This window comes from Typopeltis vanoorti, chromosome 5 (genome assembly GCF_054136105.1).
Source record: "Typopeltis vanoorti isolate ZY-2024b chromosome 5, IOZ_Tvanoo_1.0, whole genome shotgun sequence".
Lineage (NCBI taxonomy): Eukaryota > Metazoa > Arthropoda > Arachnida > Uropygi > Thelyphonidae > Typopeltis > Typopeltis vanoorti.
Window position 1 is genome coordinate 168,226,016 of NC_143553.1, and position 14,655 is coordinate 168,240,670.

Below are 14,655 nucleotides of genomic sequence, written 5' to 3' on the forward strand. Positions count from 1 at the left end.
CACTGATAAGATAAAGTTCAGATGCCAAACATACTATCAGCCACTATAGTCTTCTAATAAATAAGATGAATATTTCAGTAAATAATGGGCCTTAACCACCCAGGAGTGCTTAAGGGTCAAAGCTGCATAACTGAGAGGAGACCTCCAAATAGCCTTTAAAGGAATGCGGAGAACTGACCAGAGCTTCTGACATAATGTCCAATCCTCACCTTCTCGTGGTGCACCCTGTTGGGTGTCTGCTTGGATACTGGACGAACGAGGATGGGCTGGCAATTTGGGATTTAGCTGGCCAAATTGTATTCCTATTGGTTAAACCAAAATAAAAAACGATGGTACAACATGACAAAATTTCATGCCAGCTGGGGCGTCACCCGGTTAAACAAGGCCCCCATTGCTTTAGCCAGGGAACCAGGGCGAACAGCAAAAAGTCAGCTACTGGAACAAACCCTAAAGCACACCCCAACTCAACATCACCAGAGTTAATGATCAGCACTATCAACATAAGAAGCCTGAATGGCAAAGAAATGGAGCTAGTTGAGGAATTAGATAAGTACCAGATCGACATAATAGGAGTGACTGAAACAAAAAAAGACCAAAACTGGAGAAATCTTTCTGAGCAATAAATACAAAATGATATATTCAGGCAATGCCAATCAAGGAAAAGAACGAGTAGCCATAGTATTCAACATTAAATACGAGGCTAATCTTCTTGAATGGCAGGCAGTGTCAAGTAGAGTAATGTGAGCAAATATAAGAATGGAGAATTGGACAATGAGACTTATTTGTGCCTATTGTCGTGACGGCTCCTTTTCTGTCGTGTTCTAAATCTATCTAGTTTCAAGTCACTTTTATGAATAATACATCTAATTACGAAATGATCACCGATCCAAAAGTAGGGAAATTTATATTTATACTGCGCCACCCTATTCTCAGATTAGTCTATATAAATAGTAGGATCAGTTCTAAATTAAGTTAGCAGTCATCTCATTAGGCCAAATCATCTATTATCATTTTCACTTGGGGTTCCCGCACGATTCGAATGTTTATGAACGGTGCAATAATAAGGAATTCAGGCAAACACAATATTTAGATCAACAAAATAAAACATTTAATATATGATATGGTTAACAAATACAAGAACTCTATTTTAAAATTAGAACTATACAATTAATTTAACACATCTTCTTAGGTCACTGATGCTAATTCAATGTTCTAACTTTCATATACTATTCACAGTCTCAAAAACACAAATCTTCTTATCTCAAGTTAATATAACAATTTCACATTTTATTCAGTCTTCACAAATCTATCAGCTCAATGTTTATATTCACAGCAGGCAATAAACTACGTAAGCTATATTCCAAGCAAATATATTCCCGGATCTTGAGCATCGGAGATATATTACAGTTAATGCTAGAATAGAGAAACTTATACAACTACTCTTACCAGACAAATTCTTCAATACATCAAATTATTGAGAGAACACTTATGAATTAACTTAATTAACATTAGCGGAACACACATAACAAATATTCTCCATAGTTTAAACTGTATTACTGTAAGTCGCACTTCACTATTCCAAACAACAGTAATTAGGTACTAATATCTTTTCCTGTTCACTTTTCTCCAAGTAACCAATATAACTTTTTCCTAGGGCAACATAGAATTTAATCGTAATCCAGATTAACTAGAACTAATCAGAATTTTCGCATTGACTGTCCAGTTTCCTTTTATCTGATTACGGCATCAACCTTTCTTCATAACAACAGCAGGTTTCGCTTATAACATTAAACTTTATGTTTCACTACTTATAGGTTCACTTCCGAACACTATACTCATAAATCTCTGCCCTGAGGATTATATAATCTTGGTTCCGCAAAACTCTCTCCTCCTTCTTAATAATAATTCTTCTCTATATTTTTCCTTATGACCTTCCCTCTTCTCTATATATCTATCTCTCTGACCTTCACTCCCACCTTACGTTCGAACGCCACGCTCTACTCCACTCGTGGTTGTTTACGCGTGCGTCTCCATGACAACAGACTGCACGTAAACATTTCGCTAATGTAATGTATGGTCTAATATTATTCATGAGTGATTACATAACATTAAATATTTCACAAATAAAAACAACAGAATATTTAAGCTACTTCTTTAACTTTTTGATTACGTATACAGTTAAATATAAATTAACACTTTATGTTACACCACATATATTTAGTTATACAAAATTCTAAACATATTATTATTTTATAAGTTAATAGCAGGTCAGATTTTGAGTAAATATTTATTTAGTAATTCTTAATTAAGGAATAATAAACAATTTTATATAAACCATGATTAATATTTAATAAGCCATGTTAAATGTGAATGAAAAATAATAAATTACATAACATAGCTTCATTCACAATTTAACACTATGGTCCCACAGAAGGTTCTACTAAGGTAGAAGTGGAGGAATTTTTTGATGCTTTAGAAAAAGCAACTGACACAATGAAAAAGGAAAAGTTGGGGATCTAAATAGCAGAGTAGGAAATGATTGTGAGACATACAAAAATATTTTGGGAAAATTTGGAGAAAAGACCAAAGCTAATAATAATGGCAATTACCTGTTGGATTTCTGCTCAGGACATGGACTGCTTATTACTACCACTATGTTCCAACATAAAAATGTGCACAAATTCACATGAAGAGAAGAGGCAAGGAATAAGAAAAGTCTCACTGACTATGTTATTATTGATAGTGATATTTTCTCCCTAGTGCAGGACACCAGAGTGTACAGAGGATTTGAAATTGGAAGTGATTACTATTTAGTCTTCATTCTAGTAGCAAGACTTATACATTGGTTAGACATAACTGGTAATTAGTTTACGGAATTAACAACGTATATAAAGTATATTAATTAAAGGTAACTTTAATGAATAACTTCTATATTTCGGCAACGTCACATTGCCATCTTCAGGAACATAAAGATATGGTATGTGCACTCAGGAACTAACACAAAGCAAATGAGGAAGAAAGCAAGAAACTAATATTGTTCCTAAAGTCCTAATGGTGCCCTCTTGCGGGCTGATTTGGTAGTCTTGGCAGTTGGGCTGAAGTTCTCATAATGAAAGTCTCCCAAATTTGGGGCAGTTTCATGCACCCAAATTTGTTGAGGTTAGGAACGATTTTTAGAGCTCCTGAAGATTCTTTGAATAATATTTCGTATTTAAACTTGCTGCGATGAATTATTTTTGTTTTCTTCCAACGAATTTTATGGTGGGTATCTAAGGCATGGTCTGCCAGTCCAGAGCGGCTGTACTGGTGAAACCGGATGTAGTCTTGGTGTTCTGAAATCCTGATATTTGTTGTTCTGCCTGTTTGGCCAAAGTAGGACAATTTGCAGCTGCAAGGGACCTGGTATACACCAGGTTGGGCTAGGGGAAGTGGTTGGTCTTTGGTAGAGCGGATAAGGGATGCCAACTTTTTATATGGTCTGTAACAGGAAGTAAGGTCATATTTTTTGAGGATATTGGTTATTTTCTCAGAGGTGCCCTGGATGTAGGGGATGGTGATAGACTTGGTGCAATCTTTATTGTGGAGGGTGGAGGGGGGGGGGGGGTTGTGGTTTACAGGTTTTAGTATTTTTTGGATTTTTTTGGGGGTTATAGCCATTGGCTAAGAATGTGTTGAGGATGTGGTTTAGTTCAATAGTCAGGGCCTTGTCATCTGAGTAGATTAATTTTGCCCTGTTATATAGTGTTTTTATCACCCCATATTGTTGTGAGGGGGGGGGGGGGTTGGTGGTGAATGTATCTATGTATCTGCCAGTGTGGGTGGGTTTTCTGTAAACAGAGAAAACCAAATATCCATCAAGCTGGCGGTAATTAAAGTGTCTAGGAAGGGGAGGGTGTTGTTTTCCTCTTTTTCTAAGGTGAACTGGACTCTAGGGTGTTGGTTGTTTAAGTGTGCTAGGAAGGAGTGGAGTGTGTCTGAGCCATGTGGCCAAATAGCAAACACATCATCCACATAACAAAGCCAAACAGTGGGTTTTTGTGGGCCGGAGTTTAAGGCTTTCTCGTCAAATGTCTCCATAAAGAAATTGGCCAAGGGTGGGGAAAGTGGTGAACCCATGGCTGTCCCCTCTATCTGTTTGTAGAACTTTCCTTGCCAAACGAAATAGCCTGAGTTCATTGTGAACTGAAATAGGGCTGAAATATCGGGAGGAAACTTAGCTTGGATGAGCTCAAGGGTTTCTTTGAGTGGGATATTAGTGAATAGGGACGAGACGTCAAAACTGACCATTATGTCAGTGTGTTGGAGTGTGAGGTTTTCTATACTGGCTTTAAAGTAGGCTGAGTTTTTTGTGTGTGATGGTGTGTTGCAAGTAGTGTGTGAGCGTTTTGGCTAAATGTTTGGCTAATTTATATGTGGGGGAATCAATGCCATCCACTATGGGATGCAATGGCACATTTTGTTTATGCATTTTTGGGAGTCCATATAATCGGGGGGAGGGGTCTAGAGTTATAAGGTTTACGTTTGTTGGTGACTTCCACAGGCCAAGAAGTGACTTTCTTAAGGAGTCTGTGGATAGTTCTAATCTGAGAGCTGGTCGGATTATATTCAATGGGGAGGTAAGTAGTACGGTCTAGTACTAAAGAATTTAGCTTACCTTTGTAGTCTTTTTGATTGAGTACCACAGTGGCGCTTCCCTTGGATGCAATGGCACATTTTGTTTATGCATTTTTGGGAGTCCATATAATCGGGGGGAGGGGTCTAGAGTTATAAGGTTTACGTTTGTTGGTGACTTCCACAGGCCAAGAAGTGACTTTCTTAAGGAGTCTGTGGATAGTTCTAATCTGAGAGCTGGTCGGATTATATTCAATGGGGAGGTAAGTAGTACGGTCTAGTACTAAAGAATTTAGCTTACCTTTGTAGTCTTTTTGATTGAGTACCACAGTGGCGCTTCCCTTATCAGCTTTGGTGATTACTATTTTTTTGTTGTTTTTCAATTCTTGTAGGGCTGTATATTCGTTTTTGGATAAGTTGGATTTTGGAGGTTTAGCTTTAGTGAGAACACCGACTACATCCAGTCTTACGTTGTTGGCGATATGGTTAGGCAGGTTGCGAATTCCACGCTCTATTTGGATCATGATTTCTTCAGCAGGTATCCTTTTTGGAGCTAGGGCGAAATTGTGACCACGTGAAAGTGCGGTGAGTGCTTCAGGCTTTAAAACTGCCGACAAGAGGTTGACTACAGTGTTGAGTGGTGGCTGGGGTATGGAAGTAGAAGTCTTCGTCAGGTTTTCGTATTTTTTCACGTGCCGACTACATATTTTTTCGAATTCCTTTCTTGCCGATGCGCATGAGATGTCATGAAGTACAGACCATAGATCAAGGCGAGTGTATTCGAAAGCTCTTCCTCTAGCGCCCGTAAGGTTTTGTTTTCATCGGCAAGGAGAATGCGCTTCGCGGTAATTTGTTCTCTTAACAGGGCGAAGCTAGTGCGGTTATAAATGCGTAGAGCTTTCTCGGAAGTAAAACGGTGCTTCAATTTGGCACAATTAGGGATCACTTTGTTATCCCGGCAGCGTTTTAGGAACGTCAGACGATTTATTTGCCTCGATATCTTCAACCTCAATTTGCCGTATTGACGGGCCTTTCGTGCGATTGCATCTCTGTGGATGATCATGATTCTAGTAGCAAGACTTATACGTTGGTTAGACATAACTGGTAATTAGTTTATGGAATTAACAACGTATATAAAGTATATTAATTAAAGGTAACTTTAATGAAAAATTAGTTGGAAGAAAACAAAAATAATTCATCGCAGCAAGTTTAAATACGAAAGATTATTCAAAGAATCTTCAGCAGCTCTAAAAAACGTTCCTAACCTCAACAAATTTGGGTGCATGAAACTGCTCCAAATTTGGGAGCCTTTCATTATGAGAACTTCAGCCCAACTGCCAAGACTACCAAATCAGCCCGCAAGAGGGCACCATTAGGACTATAGGAACAATATTAGTTTCTTGCTTTCTTCCTCATTTGCTTTGTGTTAGTTCCTGAGTGCACATACCATATCTTTATGTTCCTGAAGATGGCAATGTGACGTTGCTGAAATATAGAAGTTATTCATTAAAGTTATCTTTAATTAATATACTTTATATACGTTGTTAATTCCGTAAACTAATTACCAGTTATGTCTAACCAACGTACAAGTCTTGCTACTAGAATATACGTGCCTTGAAGAAAGCCCTGATTGATTCAGCTAGAGAGGCATGTGGTGAAGTTGTCTGCAAGGATAGAAAAATCAGAACTCCATGGTTTACACAAGAAGTTAAAGAGGCAGTGAAAAAAAAGAAGAAAGCATATCAAAAGTTCCTGGAAAACAAGTCAGCTTGTGCTCTTAGACAATACAGAGACAAATGTAAGAATGCTAAACACTGTGTAAAACCAGCTAAACAAAAGTCATGGGAGGACTTTGGCAAGAATATAGAAAATAAATATCAAGAAGGTGGCAAAATATTCTGGAGATTGTTGAAGAAGCTTAGGAATGGAGGAAAGAGTGCTGTAAAAGGAGTTAGAGATGATAAAGGTGACATGAAAACGGGAGAAAAAGATATTCTTGAAGTATGGAGTAATTACTTTGAAAAACTGCTAAATGAAACAAGCAGTGATGACAGCATGGTAAAAAACACTGACCGGGCATGCAGTCTGGAATACATATCCATACTTGAAGTAGAAAAAGCCATCAAAGGCTTGAAATGTGGAAAGGCAGCAGGAGTAGATGATATTTAACCAGAAATGCTGAAGTATGGTGGTTTAAGAGTCTTATAGTGGCTGCACTGCATAGTTCAGAAAGCCTGGACAGAGGGACGAATTCCCGATAATTGGAGTAGAGCTCTCATCCATATATAAAAAGGAAATAAAACTGCATGTGAGAATTACAGAGGTATTTCCCTACTGAGTGTCCCTGGCAAGATCTATGCAAGTATACTTGAGAAACGGTTGAGAAGAATTCTGGAAGAAAAGCTTGGTGAAGAATAAGCTGGATTCAGGCCAAATAGAGGCGGTCAGGATCAGATCTTCACTTTACAACAAATAGTCGAGAAAGCGTGGGAATATAACAAAGATCTATATTTAAGTTTTGTCGATTTGGAAAAGGCATATGACAAGGTGCCACGAGAGAAGCTATTCAATATACGGTTCAGTTATGTGGTGTCAATGGGGTTATATCAAGCAATACTTAGTCTTTATTTGAATTGTAAGTCAGCAGTTAGAATTGAAGGAAGTACAGGAAGATGGTTTAATGTTAAATCTGGTGTGAGACAAGGATATACATTATCCCCTCTGTTATTCATTATCTATATGGATCACATTATGAAGGAAAGTGGTATTAAACATGATATCAAAATTGGAGATGTTAATGATGTTATACTTCTAAATGAATTCGCTGTAAGTCTGCCAGATTCTCTGACTAAATTGAATAACTGTTGTAATAGATATGGTATGAAGGTAGGCAATAAAAAGACAAAGACAATGAAAACAGGCAGAATCATTGAAAATGTCAGATGTGTTGTGAATGGAGAACCTGTGGAACAAGTAAAACATTTCAGCTACTTAGGCACGATTTTTACTGAAGATGGTAAATTAAATATAGAAATAGACAACAGAATCAGTAAAGCTGGTATGGTGGGAAATCAATTGAATAAATTCATATGGAATAAGACAGAAATTAGTCGGAACACTAAATTAGCTGTATAGACAGTGTTCAAACCAGTTTTAACTTATGGATCTGAGAGCTGGGTCAAAAGTAAAACACTTGACCAAAGACTCGAGACCGCAGATATGAGAGTCCTGAGAAAGATTAGAGGTGTGAACAGATGGCATCGATGGCAATATCATATTAAAAACGAGGATATTAGGTAAGAACTTGACATTGTCAGCATCCAGGAATGCGTTAGCAGAGCTAATCTCAGGTGGTATGGTCACTTAAACAGAATGGGTGAAGAAAGATTAGCAAAACAAGTGTTCTCTGCCAGGTTGGCAGCAAAACGACCCAGAGGAAGATCAAGATATAGGTGCATTGATATGATATTGATATGGTGGATTGATATGCCTTAGACGATTGAAATATAAGATCTGATAATGTTGGAGTCTTGACAAGTAACAGACTGATTTGGAGGAAAATTGTAGATAGGAAGTTAGTGATGATATAAATTTTTTATGTAGTACTATCATATCCTCTACACCCCTTAAGGGTACGTGGCAGGAATTTAATGATGATGATGAGAGTATCCCTTTGCAATAAAAATACTAGTTGAAAACTTGAGTCCTTTTACATGCAATGGAATGTTTCGGTTGCATGGTTGGCCAGGTGGACAGTCTAGGTAATGTCCTTCCATGTTTTTGCATTATGGAATACCAAGGCAACTAATGTGAAGTCAGCAACATCTACATACGAGCACATCAGTCATGAAGTATCTTTCATTTAATTCTTATTTGTGCATTAAAAAAAAAAAAAATCACCTAATGCCTTTTTGTTCCCATATAAGGAGTAGGCGAGACCGTTTTAGTCCTATCTAACTTTTGGAGACTGAGTGGGCAGTTCAATCTCCACTAGTAGCCAATCAGATAGCTAGCCCAAGGCTATCACTAATTCAGTGGCATGCAGTGAAGAGGCGGCTCAACAAGTGCTGCCATCTCATGGTCCCTAACACACAATAAATTTTTTTTAATGTCTGAAATAGCGTGGGTTCTATGGTCGATCTTCTTGAGTTTACGTAACAAAAAACCCGAGTTTCCGGAAGAAAAATCACGCTTGCCCATACCAGAGATTGACTAACTCGGAACCAGTCAAAAAAAGGCTTAGAAAAATTTCCTCTAGTCACTGACTAGATTTGAAAGCGAGTCTTCCTTCGTGCAGTCAAGCGCTGTGGGATGCAAATGCCACATCATATGAATGAATAAAGGATTAAAAAGAAAACAATTTCTTGTCATTCATAATATACAAGGTGTCCCATAATTCTTAATGCAGTTTTGATCTTTAATTGCTTCAAAAGTATCACAGTTACAGAGTTGCAATAAATATCATTTGAAAGTAAAACTATAATTTTTGATGCATGAATATTATTATTTCATGACATTTTTCTTATTTTTTTTTTTTTTTGGCGTAGCTCAGTGGATGTGGCGTTTGCACCCCACGGCGCTTGGCTACACAAAGGAAGACTTGGTTGAGTCTAGTCAGCGACTAGAGGAAATTTTTCTAAGCCTTTTTTCGAACAGTTCCCGAGTTAGTCTATCTCTGGCACAGGCAAGCGGGTTTTTCGTCCCGTAAACTCAAAAAAATCGACCGTAGAACCCACATTATTTCAGACATTAAATATATTGTGTTAGGGTTAGGGACCACGAGATGGCGGCACAATTGAGCCGTCTCTCTTCACTGTGTACCACTTAATTAGAGATAGCCTTGGGCCATCTATCTCCGATTGGTACCAGTGGAGATTGAACTGCCCACTCAGTCTCCAAAAGTTAAATAGGGCTAAACGGCCTCACTTACTTCCGTATACGGAAATAAAAAGGCGTTAGCTGATTTTTTTTCAGACTGGTGTGATTGAAGATAGCAAATGTTGACGAAAAAGTCAATTGCATCATGTGGTTTGCTGAACTGAAGTCCATAATAGCAGCAAGAAGGAAAATTCTCTGCCCATTATAACAAGGAGGCTCCCTACAAAAATTTAATGAAAGTTTATTTTGAAAGTTTATTTTTCACTTGGTTAGAGTATAATAAAATTAGTTTAATCCTTTATCCAAGTGTGAGCAAACAAAGCTTGAAAACAAAGTTCCAAACTTTGTTTGCTCACACTTGGATAAAGGATTAAACTAATTTTATTATACTCTAACCAAGTGAAAAATAAACTTTCAACATCATTCTCTAAATCCAGAGTAATTTATTAAAAAAGGGTGGCACACCATTTGGAAACTCCTATAGGTAGAGATGACCTACTAATGCTTCTGCCTGGTATCTCCACTTGGGCCTGGCTCCTACTGAAGAGACCTCAATAAAGGTCGAAACTAGTCTGGGTAGTGGCCCTTCCCTTAATGTATAACATTAGACATATCCGCAAGGAGATGTGTTTTGCATTATAGGAGATACTGAGATAGGAGTGTTGGTAGCTTGCTCCACCTTTGCAACGAGTTGCCCTGGTGTTGTACCACCTTACCCTAGTCCTGAAAATACTTTCAGGCGCAAACTTTGTTTGCTCACACTTGCATAAAGGATTAAACTAATTTTATTATACAAAAATTTAATTAATAACTGAATGAAAAAAATTAAAAAAAAAAAAAATGGATCAATTCATGACAAACCCAGATCAGGGAGGTGTTCATCAAAGGAAGCGAATGTGGTCAAAATCGAAAGGGCATGTGAAAAGTCCCAAGAAATCAGTGCAATGTACTACTGCTGAGTTAAATGTACCAAAAACCACAGTGCACAGAATTCTAACCAGACAACTCCATAAACATGCTTACAAAATTACGACTTTAAATGCTTCAAGAAGAGGTTATCATGCTAGGTTGGATTTCTATCAACTGATGAAGACAAATGGAAAATGACACAGATGTTATTGACTTGTTGACTTTTTCAGATGAAGCAACTTTCCACATAAGTGGGAAAGTTAACCCACTTATGTGGAAAGAAAGTTAAAGAATTCTAACCAGACAACTCCATAAACATGCTTACAAAATTACGACTTTAAATGCTGCAAGAAGAGGTTATCATGCTAGGTTGGATTTCTATCAACTGATGAAGACAAATGGAAAATGACACAGATGTTATTGACTTGTTGACTTTTTCAGATGAAGCAACTTTCCACATAAGTTGGAAAGTTAACCGTCACAATCTGAGGTACAGAGAAACCTCAGGAAATGTGGCAACATGAAAGAGACTCGCCAAAAGTTAATGTGTAGTGCGCAGTCAGTTAGGAGGTGTTCATTATCGGGCCATTCTTTTTCCCACTGTCAAGGGTGAATCTTATTTAGCAATGCTTCAGAATTTTTTTATTCCCAAATTAAACAGATTAAATCTTATGAATAAAACCATTTTACAACAGGATGGGGCACCCTGTAACTATGCGACACAGGTACGAAAGTTTCTGGATGACAATTTCACAGACAGTTGGATCAGTAGAGGAGGTGCTCTTGCATGACCACCTCGGTCACCCAACCCGACTCTGTTAGACTTTTTCTTACGGGTTCACATCAAAACAGTCGTGTATTGATGTGAACTTAAAGTCATCGCTTCGAAACCTGATTCTCGCGATGACTTTAAGACTAAAATGACAAATGCAATCAATGCAGTCACTGCTCAGCAACTACTAAAATCGCCTAGTTACATGCATCACACAAGATGGCGGTATTGAGCACTAATAAGAAACAAATCATTGTAGATAAAACTTAATTACATACTCTTTAAGCTATTATATACTATAAATCTGTAACTTTTATAAAGTTGGACCTATTAAATTTTAAAACTGCACTGAGAATTATGGGACACCCTGTATATAAAAAGATATCCACAGCACAAGATTCACCAACCCTAGATACAGAATGGAATGTATATACTAACACCCACAACTTATCTTCTCCCTCAATTTCATTCCTAAACACCCTCTTTATTTTTATTATTTATTTTATTATTTACTCTTATTATAACATAACAAAATTCTTTAAGTTAAATTCACTACTTCTATAATCCATTAGACTAAATTTACAGTAAAACTTTGTAAATTTAGTCTAATTTTCTGTACTATCTTTTTATTATAACCTCAAGAATCTATCTTACATATGCCATAAAGTTTAATTATATCTCCTCTCTATCTCCTGTTAATTAAATTCAACAAATTACATCTAACTGGTTCTCATAACTATTGTGATATAATCCATCTGCTTGGTGAATCTTCTGTAAATGCCTTTGATTCTCTTGCCATTTATTAAAACTAGGTGAAGTTTGAACTAGATGAACTGTGATCCAGATTTGTATAACAGTATCATAACTCTTTTCTCCTAGAAGTATGCTTCTTTTAATTAAATCTGCAATCTGCTGAGTTTTACTACTTTACCAATGATTCATAAACTTAAATTCTTGTATTCATAAATTTTCTGAAGTATGCCCATTCAACTTATACTGCCAATTTCTTTCATATAGTTATACAGTGATCAGTATTTACCGTATAAAACGCACTTTTTTCCTTCGAAAATAGGACTGAAAAACAGGGTGCATCTTATATGCCGATACTCAATTTTTTATTATTTTCATTTCTGGAAATTTTCTCTGTTCCGAGTTACGTGATTTCTTTATTGCTTCCTTGCGGTGGTGTGCGAGAGCATTCCAGTTATGTAGAGCAGTGTTTCTCAAACTTCAGACATCCGCGTTCATATGATTGGTGTGGTATTAACAAAAGATTGTGCTACTAAATGACAAAGACAAGCCGACAGTTGAGTTGAAATGCTAATTTTCTTCAGCCGAATTCCTTGCATAATATCTGAAACACATTCACTATATATTTCTTCGTTTTAACACATTCACTCAAACAAAACCGTATGTTGCACCGGCAACACATGGTTTTGCTTGAGTCATACAGCATTTTCTGTGGGAGGAGGTCATGCGATTCATTAGTTAGTGCTGTTTTTATCCCAGTTGCCTCTAATTGCACTGTTTGTTGAGAAACATATTGCACAGCCTGCAGATGTCTCTGCACCTTATTCAGTGATACAACAGGAAAGTTTTACGATCTCAAACTTCACGGATACATTGAATTTTATTCTATGCGTTAATGATGCATAGCCGAAAATTGCCACGGACCACCTGAAGACCTTTCAGTTATCCCCCCCGGGAGTACGCATACCACGCTTTGAGAAACACTGACGTAGAGTTCAGTAGATACACATATGCTGTCATCGACGATCACATCTGTGTCCTGTTTGTTTAAACTTTCCAATTGTTGTCGCAATTGGAAAGTTTAAACAAAAGTGTGAACGGTGATAAATTTCTGCCATTAAATTTTCTCTAAAGAACATGGAAACAGGGCTGCAGAGAGGCATTTTGGACAACCCCAACTGAGAAAATGATAAGAACTTGGTGGAATCAGGAAGAGGATTTAAAAAAAACAACTCACAGTAAACATAACCTATGAAGTGGAACTGCAAAATGGCCAGAACTTGAGGCAGAACTAAATACTTGAATTTTAGACCACAGAAAAGCAGGACTTTCAGTGTCTACAAAAATGATTATTCATCAAGCGAAAACAATAGCCACTAACAGAGGGATCACGAACTTTACTGGATCAACATCATGGTGTTCAAGATTCATGAAGAGAAACCAGCTATGTATGCAAACTAAAACAAAAATATCACAAAAGATGCCAGCTGAATATGAAGAAAAAATGATTGAAAATTGAAAAGAAGAAAATTTTGAAATTGTGCAAATAGGAAACATGGACAAGGTTCTGATGACTTTTGATGTGTCCTCAACAAAACTGTAGATTCCAAGGGCACTAAAAGTGTTACTATTAAAACTTCGGGGCACGAAAAAAATCACTGCAAGGTTGTTTTATCCTGCTGTGCTGATGGGACAAAATTGCTGCCACTATTGATTTTTAAAAGGAAGACGTTACCCAAAGAAAAACTGCTTAAAGGAGTGTTTGTACATGTTCACGCAAAAGGCTGGATGGATAGAGGAGGAATAAAGTTATGGATAGATAAAATTTGGTCTAGGCACCTGGCATGCTAGTATGGGATCAGTTTCGTTCTCACAGAACAGACGATGTTACAAATAAACTCAAGGAATTGAAAACTCAGTTAGCTGTAATTCCAGGTCTAACTAGTCAGCTTCAACCATTAGATGTCTGTATTAATAAACCACTTAAGGGATTTATGAAGGAGAAGTGGAACAACTGGATGCAGTCTTCAGAGTTTGAGGTTACGCTATCAGGAAGAAGGAAGGGGCCTAGCATTTCGCAAGTTTGAGTGGGTCAAGCTTCATGCGATGCTGTGAAAACTGAGACAGTGGTTAAATCATTTAAGAAGTGTGGAATTAGTAATGTACTGGATGGTACAGAGGACAATTTGTTGTACGAGGACTCAGATTCTAATTTAGAAGAGGTTTCAAGTGTCTCTTCATTTAGCTCTGGAGATGAATTTCTGGGTTTTGACGATTAAAAGGTGGGTACTCTTTCCTAGTTAGATTAGATATTTGTTGAAAGTAGACCTACTTATCACTTTATATTTGAAATACTGTAAATTCATTATAATATTCAGTGATAAAGTTTTTTTCCTAAAAAATTTGTACAAAAAAGGGGGTGCGTCCTATACGCCAGCAAATACAGTAATTTATTAAATTATGGAGACAACTACCATGTTAGAGTAATAATGTCAATTTAACATAAATCAAGATAATTATCTGATGTTTCAACATTCGTATCAAGGACATTCTCTGGAGTACACATATATACAAAAAGATAAGCATTAAAATATATATAGTAAGCTTAAGTAACACTAATTTGGTCAACCATTAACACTATAGGCTTGATGACATTAAAAAAATCCATACCACTTCAATAACAGAATTACTATTTACCTAGAGATCACTAACAGATAATTAGAACAAATCAGTAT

General features: G+C 37.0%; 1 protein-coding gene across 3 annotated transcripts in view; it reads right to left on the reverse strand.

Moving 5' to 3' along the window:
* LOC150107043 (uncharacterized) overlaps positions 1–14,655 on the reverse strand; it is a 312,429-nt gene that overhangs the window by 186,476 nt on the left and 111,298 nt on the right. The gene's annotated exons all lie outside the window — the stretch shown is intronic.